General features: G+C 40.1%; 1 protein-coding gene and 2 pseudogenes across 1 annotated transcript in view; 1 reads left to right on the top strand and 2 right to left on the bottom strand.

Annotated features, from left to right (window-relative positions):
* Positions 1-16,726, top strand: part of LOC139009254 (protein unc-79 homolog) — a 224,255-nt gene that overhangs the window by 23,337 nt on the left and 184,192 nt on the right.
* On the bottom strand, positions 2,176-3,040 carry LOC139001648 (glucosamine-6-phosphate isomerase 1-like; annotated as a pseudogene).
* Positions 3,272-3,734, bottom strand: LOC139007956 (putative peptidyl-tRNA hydrolase PTRHD1; annotated as a pseudogene).

Below are 16,726 nucleotides of genomic sequence, written 5' to 3'. Positions count from 1 at the left end.
AATACATTTTTTGAAACCATGAAAGTCTAAGCATGTCTTTATTTTTTATTTACAGCTTGCCTAAATAAGGATTTCTACTTTGAGAGTAATTTTTCCCCCTGGGTTTTAAAGGCATTACTTCATTTCTGTCTTGCTCCAGGGTTGCTTTGAGAAGTCCAAAGTCATGAGTTTCTGACATTTTACAATGATGTGCCTTGTTATGTGTCAACTTTTATTCCTTATGGTAGACTTTTTAAATCTACTGTATTCTAAAATTTTCTTAACAGTTTTGTTAATGATTTTAGCTCTTTTGGGTCCTCTATTGCCTTTTTCTGGAACTCCTTTTATTCTGATATTGGATCTCCTGGATTGATCATTGCTCTCTTATTTTGTCTTTTGTTTGTTTTTGCTATACTTTAGGGAGTGAGGAATTTCCTTAACTGTATCTTCTAACCCTTCTATTGATTATTTATTTCTAGGAATATATATATATATATATATATATATATATATATATATATAATTTCTATTTATTTCAGAGAGGAAGGGAGCGGGAGAAAGAGATAGAAACATCAATGATGAGAGAGAATCATAGATTGGCTGTCTCTTGCATGCCCCCCACTGGGGATCTAGCCCACAACCCAGGCATGTGCCCTGACTGGGAATCGAACCATGACCTCCTGGTTCATAGGTTGATGCTCCACTGCTGAGCCACACTGGTCAGGCTCTAGGATCATATTTTTAATTTTCAAGGATTCCTATGTTTGTTTTTTACACTGTTGAATTTAATAGAAAATATTATATTGTAAACAAGCCCATTGATCTATTAGCTTAAAACAGAATAGCAGCACAATCATGTATAAAAGCTAAAGACAAAATGCTGGTACCAAACACAGCACTTTAGAGGCAGAGCTGGGCTCTGAAAGATCTTCCCCAGAAATAGAGGCAGCAGTAGCTTGAAACAGGCACAAAGACAGGGAGGAGGAGGCTTAGAAGAGTACAAGGAAGGTAAAGAATAGACTCACCTTGTGAAGAATAAAGGGACAAAAGAGTTCTATTTCCTGATGTTCTGGAAACATCAGAGCACGCCACATAAACCTGAGGGGGGTAGAAGGGCAGGGTATTTTAGGTGGGGAAAGGCAACTTTAGAAGCATTTGTATGTTGTCTTAGCACTCAACTCATGTATTGTGACAACTCATAATTGAGCTGCTTGCCTCAGCCCCCATCAACTTGGCTGAACACCACATTGAAATTATGCCATGTCTGTTGCCCCAGTGGGCCTTCTACTTGTTAATCAGTACGTAAAAAGAGGAAGTCCCAGTGAGGCCTTGGAACAAAAACACAGGACTCTGGTGGAAAGAGGGCTCTGCCTTCCTCCCAGTGCTGGAGGGTCCCTGAGGGAGAGGAGTTTCTTGTTGCTGGGCCCCTTGAGGTTCTGAGTTTATCAGCAAAGCCTTCTCTTTAAGCCTATGCTCCCAAGCCCTCCCCCTAGGAGTCCTCAGAGTTTATGGAAAGGTCAACTGGGAGAGGGAGAGGGGGAGGGATGGGGGGAGGGAGGGAGAGAGGGAGGAAGGGAGGGAGGGAGAAAGAGAGAGAGAGAGAGAGAGAGAGAGGAGAAAAGGCAGTTTTCTTTCCATGGCACTTGTTATTGACCAGAGACGCTGCCTCGTTTTGCTGATTTTAGACACTGAGAGTTTGTTCCTTAGTCTGGAACAGTGATTCTCAAATAAGGGGCAGGTTCGCTCAAGGGGGTCTCAAGTCCCTCTAAAGAGGTTTTGTCCGGGACAGCAAACCCCTATTCCCCCCAACTGAGAATCTGCACATAAGGATAGAAATTCCTGACAGGAGTGTGTTTGCACATGTGAACATTGTCACAGGCAGAACAGAAATCTAAAAACCCTTAATCTGTGTGGAGCAGACACCAAATTTATGGAGTGATTTTTTTTTTCCTGATTAAGAGTAAGTTACAAAGAAGTCATTTCTCCTGTAGCTAAATTCCACGACTAGGCTCCACGCTCCACAGCTGAGAACTGTAAATTCACCTATTTATCCGGGGTAATCATACAGGATTAAAGAAATAGAATTCCCCCCTCCCTTTAAAAAAAAAAAAACTACAATTCTATCCTTCTAAAAAGACAATTTCCAGAATGCCCTGCCTGTCCCAATGAGGTACTTGACACTAGGAGTAGCACAGGCTAGTCACAGTGTGGTTTCTTAGAAGACTGCCGTTTCTGTTTTTTTTCGTTGATACTGTAAAAGGAGTCCACCAATTTGTTAGGAACAAGAACTAAACCTTTGAAATACTTGACAGTCTTCCCTTTAAGCTCCAGGGTGGCATCCTCATCACACACAAACACGGTGCGGAGATGCCGTGGGAAGGCAGACATGGTGCACCTTTAGTTCACTCCCTCCTCTACGGCTTTGTACAGAGCAAATGCCCTGTGAGCACCCGTGCTGAGGATCGTCACCTCTGTAGCATCCATGTGAGTGCCCATGCCCACCATCAGGGCTATGGTGGGCACCTTGGTGAGATCTCCATAGAAGAATCTAGCTTGGTCCAGGGTGATGTCCATGGCTAGCGTCTTCACACGGGCCCTGGACACCAGCCTGGAACCCGGCTCATTGAAAACAATGTACCTGTCAGGGCCGATGCCTCCAACAAACAGCTCAGTCCCTCCTGCAGCCTTGATCTTCTCTTCAAAGGCGTCCCTCTGAGCCTGCAGGTCAGCTGCATTCCCATCCAGAATGTGGGTGTTTTCTGGGTAGATGTCAGTGTGCTTGAAGAAGTTGTCCCGCATCAAGGAGTGGCAACTCTGTGGGTGGTCTTGAGGAAGACCCACATCCTCATCCATGTTGAAGGTCTTCGCTTATTTGAAGGATAGCTCTCCATTCTTGTAGTATTCAGTTAGCTTCTTATAGTGGCCAAGTGGGGTGCTCCCAGTGGGGAGCTCCAGGATGAAGCACTTGTGTGGTCCTGGGTTGAACTAGATGATGACATTCCTGATGTATTTGGGGCCCAGTCACTGGCTGAGAATAATGGTCCAGAATGGTGAGCTTCATCTTGTCACAGATGCCTCCCGTAGTGGCTGCAGCAGCTGCACTTTTCTTCTTCTTCTTTTTTCCTAATGACAACTTTAATGTGAACATGTGTTTGACTCTCAAGAAACTGTCATAATTTAAAGGGAAGAGGAAGTTGCCATTGAAAGGAGTACAAGATGCTGAGGGTTGGATGGCATGCAGTTTCTGGATCCAGCTGATACTCAAATATATCAAAGCAATTCATAACATCAGTCACTTGAACAATTGGAACTTCTTCAAATATGGATGCACTTCTCCCTTGGGGTAGGGACGGAGTGCAATGCAAGTGGTGACATTCTCTGGCTGCTCCTTTTGCAGTGTCTCAGCCAGCTCCTTTGCGGGGGCGTGCGGGGGGGTGGGGTATCTCATCTGGGGCCTCAAGGACCACCTTGCTCATGTGCCCCTGCTCCCGGAGCTAAGCAACAGTGTGTGGGTGGTCAAGGTGAATGTGCAAGGTCGCAGTGGTTGTGTGACAAGCCTGCGCCACCGGTACACCCACTGGCCAGGAGAACGGTGTTTGCCATAGATCCTTTCGGGACACCAAGTATTATACCAAGATCTGTGGCTCCACACCAGGTGCCACCATCTTCCTGCCCAGGCCTGGCCTAGTCTGCAGAGCACGCCGGGATGAGGGAGCTTTTTTTTTTTTTTTTTTAAATAGGTCGTCAACATTCATTCTTGGGTAGAGTATCTTATCTTTCTGATATTAATAACAGGTTTTTTAAAGTATTTTTCCTTCTACATAGATTACTTTTCTCCAAGCTGATTTTCTGTTCCTTCTGGTCTGTCTTCTATGTTAGAGGCTTTCTTTACAGTTCTTTGCTATCTTTATGGTTAAGGGTTGGGACTAAGGAGCTGACCTGAGCATATCGCTGGGGGCATTTATTGGGAAACCCCTGATGTCACTGTCTTTAGGTCTTTCGTCTTTGACTGGTTAGGTTCATAGAAGGAAGGAGAGAAAAAGAGGATTCCAATCTCCAGCCTGAAGGGAAAGGGTCTGTCTGCTAGGGGTAGGGTGGGGTGGGCAGAGGTTGGCTCAGCTCTGTGTTCAGTATCCAAACTCCACATGCCCATTAAATCCCATTGGTTTAGGTAGGTTAACTTGTCTTCAGCTGTTTTTGATTTCTTTCATTCCAGAGACTCTCTGGTGTCTATTCTCTTTAGACAGTAGACTTCAGATCCACTGAGTTGGGAGAGGAGCTCTTTCAGGGATGTGAAGTAGTGGAGATCATTTAGGGATCATTTTGCTTCTTAAACAGCTTTTGGACAATCCCTCCTTCTATTTTTATTATTATTAAAAAAATGTTTTTATTGATTTCAGAGAAGAAGGGAGAGGGAGAGAGAGATAGGAGCATCAATGATGAGAGAGAATCATTGATCGGCTGCTTCCTGCATGCCCCACCCCCCGCCACTGGGGATGGAGCCTGCAACCCAGGCATGAGCCCTTAACCAGAATCGAACCCAGGACCCTCCAGTCCACAGGCCAAACCGGTTTGGGGCCCTCCTTCTATTTTTAAAACTCCCATTCTTGCCCCACACCTTTAATTCAGAGCTATCTGGTGCTGCCAATTAATTCAGTGCTTTTTGAGAATTCTGAGATGCACATTGTTTGTTCTCAGCTTTCCTTGCTGTTGGCCTGGGATTCAACTCTCTCTGGTCTACCAAGTCAATTGCTACTTGTCTATTGGCTTTTCGGCTTCAAAATTATGTTGCCGTGTGTCTTCTTGCCTATTGTTTCTTTCTTCTTCTCTTTAAACAATCCTTTCACTGTAGTTTGGTGGTGTATGCTTTAAGTGACTTTTAAAAATATATATTTTTATTGATTTCAGAGAAGAAGAGAGAATGAGAGTGAGATAGAAACATCAATGAAGAGAGAGAGAGACATTGATCAGCTGCCTCCTTCATGCCCCCCACTGGAGATCAAACCCACAACCCCAGCATGTGTCCTGACTGGGAATTAAACCGTGACCTCTTGGTTCATAGGTCGACACTCAACCACTGTGCCACGCCGGCTGGGCTCGGGTGTGTATGATTTAGATGACTGTGCTCACTTTGTGGTCTTAACCCAGGAACTTTCTCCCATTTTTTTCATGTCTAGCATCTTCTCATTATGCCTTAACTTAAATATTATATTGTCTGAGAGACCTTCTCAAACCACCATATGTAAAGAAGAGATTCCCTAGATCCTTTATTCTCTATTTCAGCTCCATGCATGGCTCTTTATAGACCTTTAAAACATTTTTTTTGGTCTATTTTGTTCATCTTTGGCACTTTATCATAAACATCATGAGATCAGGGGCTATAGCTGTCTCATGCACTGTTATACCCCAGTACTGGGCACATAGTTGACCCTCAATAAATATTTGCTTAATGAGTAAAAGAATACTTTATATGTATTCTGCATGAATTTTTGAAATTGTTAACAGTTTCCTCAGTTTTTTCATTTATAGGATTGTTGTGAGGCTTATAAGGGTTGCTAGGGTAAAGTGTTTAGAATAGTTCCTGGTACATAGTCAATACTAAAGAATGTTATAGTTTTAGGAGTTTTAAAGAGTGTCTCTAAAGAGTTATAATTCTATATTTAATTGTTGTTTAGTTTGATCAAGTTAGAGAAATGTATGATGGATTAAATTATTCTTGGGAATTATGCAGTATGTTCTGAGTCACAGCACGTCTAAAATTTAACTCCAGCTTGATCATGAATCTCAACTTGGACTTTAGCACGATCATGGAAGACAATGTACTTCAGCAGGGAAGTAAAGTCCCAAATATTTCCCAGAGTTTGTCCACAGAGCCAGACATTTAAATTTCAGGACAGTGCTGTTTATAATTTATCTTCTTATTTAGGAATATTCGCATCTTCTTAGGGAGTATAATTTATTTTTGGTGCAATCATTTTCTTTTGAAATGGAGCCACATTTGTTGGACAGATGGTTGATAATGCAAATATGTCTTGTGTATTGCATTTCGGTATGGAAACTTAAAGAATGATTCAGAGTCTTCAGCTTCTGTATATCTCTGAAATTATTTAATTTCCACCAAATAGCTCCTTACTTCCTCAAAAATCTATGATTATAGAGAGCTCAGTACAGTTTAGCAATGAGAGATGAAAAAATTCCTCTTCCCCTCCTCCCCCCCACCCTGTCCTTGCCATTTCAAATACTTTCTTCTTGTCACATCAGGAAGAAAGTACAATCTTGTGAGTCACTCACTGGATGGGATGGTAGGTACAAGGAATTTGGCCTCTTAGACTCTTCAATTTCAGAATCTTGATCTGAGAAAGCTGCCCAATATACTTTAAAAACAAGCTTATATAACCTAACCTGATTGCCTGAAAATAAAATAGAGCTCCCTATTCCATTTCAAATTATTACTAATATCCAACAAACTCAACTTGGAGAAAATTCACCACTTTATCATTTTCTCCATCATGCCATGAAATGGATCTGACTTTCAGTTTCCAGCACAAGCTCGCCTGACCAATAATGCAATAGAGATCAAAACAGCAGTCTTCTCTTCTGGCAAAGAAATTGTTTTCCCCTTTTCTTTATTGTAAGTGCTTCATGTCTGGCAAATGAAATGTTTCCATGTTAAGACTTTCCAGTTGGCAAGTAGTTAGGTATCACTAATTCATGCATGAAAGCATTGGATGATACTAGGTAACTATGTGTGTTTTTTTGTTTTTATTTAATTTTATTTGTATTGGTTTTTAGAGAGAGGAAGGGAGAGAGAGAGAGAGAGAGAGAGAGAGAGAGAGAAACATTGATGTGAGAGAGAACCATTGATCAATTGCCTCCTGCACATGGGGATCGAACCTGAAAACGGGGTATGTGTCCTGATTGGGAATCAAACACACCACCTTTTGGTGCACGGGATGACATTCCAACCAACTGAGCCATACTGGCCAGGGCTCTATGTGTTTTTTAATGTGCTAAAAAATGTATGGTGGGTTACAGCTAGTTTAATTGTTTTTCTTTATAGGTGACATGTCAGAAAATGGCTCTATTATTTACTTCCTATGTGACTTTGGGCAAGTTACTTTACCTCTCTAAGCCTTGGTTTTATCATTGATAATATGGGATTAATAACAAAAATACAATTATTGTTTTTATGTTTATTGGCACAACATAAATATTCAGAATTATGAATTATTACTATTATTTTGGCCCAGAGGATGAGGATTATGTATTTTTATTGTTGACTTATTCATATCTCAAAGTGTCTAGACCATTTTGTGAGTATTCAATCAATATCTGGTAAATGAATAAGATCACTGTTATCTTTCCCTTCATCTTTGTTGCTTAACTTTTGCTTAATGTGTAACATTTCCTAAACTCCTGACATATTATTTTTTGCAAGTTAACTGCTCAAAAATGTAATTGAATAATGTATGTGGAAGTGCTTTGAAAAATGTAAAGGCTATCCAAATGTATTTGATGATGATGATGATGATGATGATGATGATGGTGGAGTCACTTGCCAAAGAACGGGAGTGTTCTTTGCTGACCTCTCCTGTCTGTTGAAAGTGACAGGTAAAGTTTGCCACTTGGAACTAAAACCTTCTAAAATATATAATATAAATGTAAGTATTGATAATTGAAAGGGTTAGCAATGAAATTTATGATATCTGACATTTTTTTTGCGTTTGAGGGGAGATTTGTCTGTTTTGGCTCTTTAAATATGTGTACCCTTTTCCATCACCCTTCATTTGTATCTTTTATGTGGTTTTGCTTTTCGTTAAAGAGGATGACTATCCTCAAAAGAGGAGGATTAGTCTTTGGTTAAGGCTTTGCAAAGAACTCTGGTTCCTCACTAGAACTCCCAAACAATGTGTTGTGGCATTGTTCTCCTTTCATCTTCATTTCTGAATATCTTTATTATTAGCTATGTTTACTTTTTTAGTCTTCAAAAAAGACAACTCTCTGAATCTAGAACTGGATTTCAGTACCAAATGCACTAGTAGATTTTGTGTGTGTGTGTGTGTGTGTGTGTAAGAGCTATGCTTGATTTTGTTGATGAAAGGTCTTTGTTGTGTTTTTCTTACTTCACAGGTTATTCTATTTTAAGGGACAGATATTGGACTGGAAAAGGGGAAAGAGAAGGATCTGACATATAATGCTAATTATAGTAGCAATTTATTATATACTATGTGCCAGTCATTGTGCTAAGTAGTTTATACATGTAATATTTTAAAATCCCCATTTTATAGGTTAGGAAATTGAGGCTCAGAGAAGTTCATTACCCAAGTTCTCATAGTTAGTAAGTAGAAGAGCTTGAATTCAAATGACACCTGGCTCATTTGCTATATACTTTGAACTCTTGGTTCCTCCATTTTTCCATCTGTAAAATGGAATATTTCTTTTTGTGTGTGAAAAGCTCCAGTTTTTGGCGGTGGGGTGAGGAGGAGGATTGAGGAGACTCTTGTAGTGACAGCAGAAAATTACAGATGTATAATGAAATGAATGAATGAATGGTGAAAGGTTTGGAGAAGCTGGAACATGGGGGCAGAAATGAAAATAAAGACACTACAGGCCGATATTGTCTATGTTCTTGTGGGAGTGCAAGTTATAGTTGTGATACCAGAAGGGAATGAGGAAAGGGTGCATATAGAATTTGTAAAATGCCCTTCGAAAATCTTGTTTGGCTCCTGATATAAAGGAATTTATTACTGTTATTTGGTGTGATAGTACTATTGTAATTATGCTATAAATGTCTTTATTAGTCAGAAATTATACTAAAATATTAATAAGTGGAGTGATCTGATTAATACCATTTGTTTTAAATACTCAAGCAAAAATGATATTGTGGACTGGAATAGATGGCACTAGCAAAGTTGAGTGTTGAGTATATGGGCTTCATTTTACTTTTTTCTCTCCTTGTATGTCTTTAAATTTTTTTTTAATCTTCACCTGATGATATGTCTTTGTTGATTTTAGAGAGAGAGAGGAAGGGAGATTGCGAGAGAGTGAGAAAAACATTGATATAAGAGGGAAACATTGATCGGCCCTGACCAGGGATCCAACCTGCAACCTGGCTATATTCCCTGACCGGGAATTGAACCAGCAACCTTTCTTTGTATGGGATGACGTTCCAACCAACTGAGCCACACCAGCCAGGGCTGTGTTTAAAATTTCTATAGTAAAAAGTAAACAAATAAAAAAAACACAAACCAAACTCCTTTCTCTACAAAAGCTTCATGTGGAAATAAAGGACAAACAGAGAAGAAGCAGTTATATTAATGAGGACTTCTAAATGCAGTGGGCTAAAAGGATACAAATAACTTGACTATTAGCTTAGTGGGTATCAGACAGGACTCCAAATTCTCCTCTGTTTCTATAACATTACCCCCCAACCAAGGTTCCCTCGACTTGAGCTCTTTAACAGTAATAGGGACTTAAGTTGTGTCCTCAAATGGTGTAGTTAGCCTGGGCGCCTTCTGCCCTCAGGGGTTCTTTTCTGTGCTTATTATCCAACAGAGGATGGCAGCCTAACTCATTCTGATTAGAACAGGGACCACTTTAGCTATGCTATAACCAGTATAGTTTCTACTTCTCCTAAAATTATGTTTCCCAAAATGTCCTTCCTAGGGATGTGCCTCTCTGAAGGGTATTTCACTTTCCTTCGTCACCTAGAGGTAGGTAGCTGACTCAGAGATGAGCACTCTGTATATCCCTCTGCTCTGACCAGTCCCTGAGCTGGTCAGGTGTGACTGGGGCACATATCATTCTCTGACCATGAGGCCATGCCTGGTTTCTCATGCGGTTCGTCACTCAGAGTGGGTTCTCTGTCTGCCTCTCTGACTCTTGGAATAGCCTTGCTTTCTTTCCATCCTTTCAGACACAGACCGTCCTCGGACCTTCAGTGGTTTTCTGCCAGACCAGCTCCACACCCCAAAATGGCCAGTAGTGGAACTGGAAACTTAGGAAGAAAGTGATACAGAAGTTCTTGTGATACAAATTGTTTTTCCTATAAGTAATAATAAGATGAGGTACAGGGAATTTAAGTGTCATAGCCAAGATCCAAAATTAGTCCATGAACACAGACAATAGGGTAGTGAAGGCCTGGGGCAGGGGTGGGCTGGAGGGGGTCAATGGGGGGAAAAAGGAGATGTATATAATTCTTTGAACAATAAAGATTAAAACAAAAACAAAAAACAAAATTAGTCCATGACAGGAATATAAATTCTAAACTGCTTTGTTGTACTAAAAAATCATATATGTGGATTCATTCATTCATTTATTCAACAAGCATTTATTTATAACAGGGCACTCATTAAATGCTGGATATCCTATATAATAAAAGCCTAATATGCTAAGTGTCCGGTCATCAGGTTTCCATTCAACCAATCAAAGCATAATATGCTAATGATATGCTAAGGCCACTCAACTGCTCATTATGACGTGCACTGACCACCAGGGGGCAGATGCTCCGACTGGTAGGTTAGCTTGATGTTGGGGTCTGGCTGATAGAAACTGAGCGAGATTGGCCGGACGTCCAGGAGCCCTCCTCTCGTAAGCCCTCCCCGGCTGGCCAACCTCCTGTGTCCCTCCCAGGCCCCGTTTGTGCACTGGTGGGGTCCCAGGCCCCGTTTGTGCACTGGTGGGGTCCCTCGGCCTGGCCTGCGTCCTCTCACAATCCGGGACCCCCTTGGGGGATGTCAGAGAGCCAGTTTCAGCCCAATCCCGCAGGCCAGGCCGAGGGATGCCTCTGATGCACAAATTCGTGCACTGGGCCTCTAGTACAAAAATAAAAGAGACAGGTTCTGATCTCAAGGATCTGATAGCCCAGTTGAAGAGACAGTGATTGACTTAATAATTATAGCAGATAGTGGTAAGTGTTATGTTCAGGGGAAGCTCTGTGGGCTATGAAAGTGCCAAGGAGATGCATTTAATGCAGCTTGTGGTAGGGAAGGTTAGTTATCTATAGCAGAACTGGTTACAGCTGAGCTTCAGTGAATTCTTAGGAAATGGCTAGGCAGAGAAGGACAGATTGCATTCCCGTAGAGGGAATATTATATGCAAAAGCATGGGAGGGTATGAGCACCGTTAGTTGTGGTTTCTATAAGTCAGTATGGTTGAAGTGTGGATACATATGGAAAAGACAGAAGTTGAAGCTTGACAGATGAGCAAGGATCTGCTCATGCTGGACTCTATATGCTAAGTTGATTACTTGGATTTCAACCAGCAGGAAATGAGGAAGATTTGCATTTTAGAAAAATCACTTTGGATATCATGTAAAAACAAGGTTCAGAGGGAATCAGTCTGGATATCACAGCAATAACTGAGGAAAGAGATTGTACAGGCTTGAATTAATGTGCAGATGGAGAAAATAGTAGATTTTAGAGATGATTTCTAGATAGAACCAATTGGACCAAGAAATAGTATCTACGGGACAGAAGAAACACTTTGACAGACACAAACATAGTGAATTAAGACAGATATGCAGGGCGATTAAGAAGGATGTCTAATTTTGTATTGATACTCTAATCAAGAGAAGAAATGAAAAAGGTACCATGCATAATTTTTACTTTGACCATTGTGATGAATATTTATAGCGATCCAAATTTATAAATTACTCTTTATTTATGGCTATCATTTCTCAGTGAAAGGTTAGACTGAAGAGAAGATGAATAGTTTAAAGAGGGGCAATGACAGCGAATCCATAAGCCATGAGCTTTATGTAGTGAAAGAAGGTGCCAATAATAAATAAGGTGGAATTAGGATATATGCTTCAAATCTATATTAGTAACCAATGTTTGCAAAGAAGGTGGGGGAAGTATTATTTTAATTTCTCATTTGGCAAAAATGAGAACAAAACAAACAAACAAACAAGAACCCCTGAAGCTCAGAGATATTAAATGATTTGCTTGAGGTCACACATGGCTGTAGGTGGGAACTCACACTGCATCCCAGAGTTCTCTGCAGGACATTGCGATAATTCCAGGACATTTACCCAGCATGTTTAGGGCCCAAGTTGTGAAAAGTAAAGTGAGTGGCCTATTTGAAGAAAAGAAAATGAGTAAATACTGAAAATGATAATGAAGAAACTGTACAAACCTTTGGAATATATATCAAACAAAATGGTTATTTGGAGTTCTATTGAAATGACAGATGAGAGGAAAATAAGTCATGAAAAATAGTTCTGCATTATTTTTATTTCAAACAAATTTTATCCTGATATTTGTATAAATAATATTAGAATTTTAAAGAATTTATTTTGAGAACATTGGTAGGATATAGGATAGCTGACATTTAAATTTTCAATTCATTTCAACCACTGTGTGAAGGTTGACCATCTGTTATGTACCTAGCACTGTGGCATGTTCTAAGGGAGTTACAAATATTATGTAAGATAGTTCTGTCCTCAAAGATGTTAAAGTGTTGTTAGGGATACTAGATTTGCAAACATGAAACTAATTTAGAACCATAACTAACAGAACAGTGATACATTTATGTAATGCAGTGACAAAAGTTTTGAGGCAGATAATGAGTAGTCAGAAAGCTGGTGATGATGTCTGGAGTCAATAGAAGGCTTCATGAATGGTGTGATTCTTAAGATGGGCTTTAAAGGATTAAATGAAATTGATTTTTCAAAGAAAAAAGTATGATGGGACTAGTGAGGTAAACAAGTTTCATTTTGTGTTTTCTAAAGAAATAAATAGTCCAGCCGGCGTGGATCAGTGGTTGAGTGTCAACCTATGAATCAGGAGGTCACAGTTCAATTCCCAGTCAGGGCATATGCCCAGGTTGTGGGCTCGATCCCCAGTGTGGGGTGTGCAGGAGGAAGCTGATCAATGATTCTCTCTCATCATTGATGTTTCTATTTCTCCCTCCCTCTCCCTTTCTGTCTAAATTCAATAAAAATATATTAAAAAAATAGATTTAGTGTAATTGTTCATCTGTTCACTACAGTGTTACTTAATGAAATATTGAAACGTCTAAATGTCAAATAATAGAATAAGGGAAGTGTTAATATTTCATGCTGTATCATACAATTAAATGTTATTAAGCTAATAAAAATGATGAAAGGACAGTATAGCTTGGTGGAAAAGCCTGTCCTATAGCCAGACTGTAAGTTCTGCCACTTACTAGCTTTGTGCCTGTGGGCAAGTCACTTACTCTTTTTGAGTTTTGGTTTACTTAACTTCAAATGGAAATGACAATAAATACTTTGAAAAATTATTACGAAGATTAAAAGTAATGTATACTGGAACCTGATAAATAGTGGGCATTCAATAACACATTATTCATATGTATTACTAGTATGTAAAGAGGTACTGTCTTTCTGAAGGGAAATGTCTCAATTCTTATCAAAAGCTTTAAGATGAATATTTCCTGTTTGACTTGGCAATTCCACAATAAGAACTTTATTCTAAGGAGACAACTAAAGATGTGTGTATTATTTAAAAGCATCTTTGCAACATTGAATAGAATAATGAATAATAACCCCAAATTTCATAAGTAGGTGATTGGTGAAATCAATTATGATTTCACTTACATAAAGGAAATTAAAAAACCATTATAATGAAGATGTAAAAATGTATTTCTGATGTAGAAAGTGAGAAAAGCAGATTCTAAAACTATACACAGTAAAATCCCATTTTGTAAATGTTTATATATATAGAAACAGAGACAATTTTCTAGAAGGATAATACACCAAAATGTTAACTGTGCTTGTCTCTGAAGAGTGGGCCTTTCGGTGATTTAATTTTCTTCATTGTGCTTACCTGAATTTTTTACTTTTATGGTAATGAGCATAAATAATTAAATATTTAAAATTAGGAGTGTGTTGCTATTACAATATTTAGTGACATAGGAAAATTCTTAAGATTGAAAGAAATATTTAAAACTTATGTATTATATGATACCAATTTTGTTAAAGTATTTTTATATATGTCTAAATCGAATGACTGAATTTTGCTTTTATGCCTTTTTCTCTCAACATGTAGCTGTGCTTTGGTGACATAGGGGAGACAGGCTCAGTAGTGAAGTAGCAGCGTGTTAGATTCGTGTACACCTGGATACAAATCATCCCTTTCTCAGATTCCCCCCTTGTGTGTTTTCTTCATTTTGTTTATTTATTTATTTATTTATTTTTAAAATATATTTTTATTGATTTCAGAGAGGAAGGGAGAGGGATAGAAATATAGAAACATCAATGATGAGAGAGAAACATCGATTCAGCTGCCTCTTGCACGCCCCCTACTGGGGATCGAGCCCGCAACCCAGGCATGTGCCCTTACTGGAATCGAACCTGGGACCCTTCAGTCCACAGGCTGACGTTCTATCCACTGAGCCAAACCAGCTAGGCCTGTTTTCTTCATTTTTATCACAGCTTTAACAGTTGGCTTTCTTGGCTATTTTCATGAAGAAACAAAGTTTAACCACTGCCAAAATCCACTCTCCTCCTCCCTCCTTTTCTTTCATCCTTACTAGGACCCAGCATAGTCAGCACCCACTAGTCACTGGGCAGATGTAATGGTGAATAAGAGGCATAGTTCTTGGGGCCTAGTGTCCATTTGGGAGAGATAGTCAGCAATCACCCAAAGAAGTATATAATTAAAAATTATGCTAACCACTGTGAAAAACATTAGAATAGGATATTATAATACAGAAACATCTGGATGGAGGTTAGGGAATCAATTTAGACAGGGAAGTCAGCAAAGACCTCTGTGGGGAAGTGACAGTTTAAGTCAGCCTTGAAGTATGAGTAGGAGTTAACCAGACAAATGTGAAGGGAAAAGCATTGTATGAAGAGGGATAACCACGTAGAAAGGTTTTCAGTTAGAAAACAGTTTTGTGTGTTCAAAACTGGGGCAAGAGCCAGCGTTTCTGACTCTTGTGTTATGACATGAGGTTGGAAGGTAGGCAGGAACCTGATATAATATGTTAAGTATTTTGGATTTTATTGAGGGCAATGGGCAGCCACTGAAGGATTTGCATGAAACTGTATTTCAAAAAGATTTGTTTGGCCCGACTGGCGTTGCTAGTGGTTGAGCATTCACCTTATGAACCAGGAGGTCCCAGGTTCAATCCCTGGTCAGGGTACATGCCCGGGTTGTGGGCTCTATCAGCAGTGGGGGACATGTAGGAGGCAGCTGATCAATGATTCTCTCTCATCATTGATGTTTCTATCTCCCTCTCCCTTCCTCTCTGAAATTAATTAAAAAAAAAGAAAAGATCTGTTTGGCTGCTCTGAGAAGCAAGAACTGGAGAGAGGCAAGAGAGAACCAAGAAGATTTGGAGCTTTTTAGAATCTACCAGGAGATGATGGTGCCCAGTAATGATGGTGAAGATAACGAATAGAAGACAGTTTGTAGGAATCTTTTATTGGTAGTATTGACCGGACTTAGTGACAGGTTGGATAAGGGAGTGAGGGAGAAGGAACAGGTGTGTCAAGGATGTTTTTCAGAATACTTTGTCGAAGTGATTTGCTGGATTATATAGATGGTGGAGTATGTTCTTTTTTTTTGGCGGGGGGAGTGAGGAAAGAGATAAAAGTTCAGTGTAGGACATGTTTATTTTATGATATCTACCAGATTTCCAGTGGATAAACTGAATAGATGAGGTCTGTTACTCAGAAGAGCTACACATCTGGGGTGGAAATACACATTTAAGAGTATTTGGCACACATAGCGTGAAAGCCTTGTGGACGGAGGGGATTGACTGGAGACAAATGCAGTCTAGGGCTGAACCGTGAGGAATTCCAACGTTTAAATATCAAGTAATGGGGGAGATGGCAGAGCACATTGGGAGGGATACATGAGGGAGGTGGGAGGAAGATGAGGAGAATGTGGTGTCAGGGATGCCAACGAGAGAAAGTTTCAAAGAGGGAGGGATGGACTGTATGGAATGGGTCGAAGGTCTAGTAAAATGATGACTGGAAAGTGCCGATTGGATTTGGCAACATGGCAGCTCTAGAAGAGGGTGGAAGAAGCAGATTCAGTGCAGTGGTGGTGGTGGAAGCCAGGCTGAAGGGAGTGGATGAAAGAACTGGAAGTGATGGAGAGATGAGAGAGTATATGTAATGCTTATAATCTTGGCCATGAATGGAGAGACCAATAGCTAGAGGGAAACGTCAAGTTAAACAAGAGGCTTTTTGTTTCGGTTTCACAAACATTTGAATGCTTATGTAAATGTGTAGGAGAGACCACTGTCGGCTGGAGGGCACTGGCCTGGGATGGGTGTTTGATAGGGAAAGGAAAGAAGGCAATGCAGGCAGGCTTTTGATATCGTAGGTACTATGCTAGGTGATTGGCACAGTAAGTGATTTCTTATTCACAGCAGCCCCGTGATGTTGGTATGATTATCCTCCGATACAGATGAGGGAACTGGGGTTAAGTGGAGACAGAGCAAAAGTCTTAATCCAGAACTATTTCATTTCAGAGCTCTCACTTAGAGTCTCTTAGATTTCTTCTCTGATGAGGTATTAGTCAGTTTGCTAGAGCTGTCATAACAAAGTACCATGGACCTGGTGACATAAATAACAGGAATTAATGTTCTCACTGTCCTGGAGGCCAGAAGTCCAAGATCAAGGTGTTGGCAGGTTTGGCTTCTCCTGAGGCCTGTCTCCTTGGCTTGCAGATGGCCAAGACGTCTTCTCTGTGTCCTCACATGGCCTTTCCTCTGTTCCCATGCATCCCTGGCCTCTCTCCTGTGTCCAAATCTC

This window comes from Myotis yumanensis, unplaced genomic scaffold, assembly GCF_028538775.1.
Source record: "Myotis yumanensis isolate MYYU_CA2020_CCGP unplaced genomic scaffold, mMyoYum1.0.hap1 SCAF_1, whole genome shotgun sequence".
NCBI classification, from domain to species: domain Eukaryota; kingdom Metazoa; phylum Chordata; class Mammalia; order Chiroptera; family Vespertilionidae; genus Myotis; species Myotis yumanensis.
Note: the sequence above shows the minus strand (reverse complement) of the source record. Positions and strands in the feature narration are given on the sequence as shown.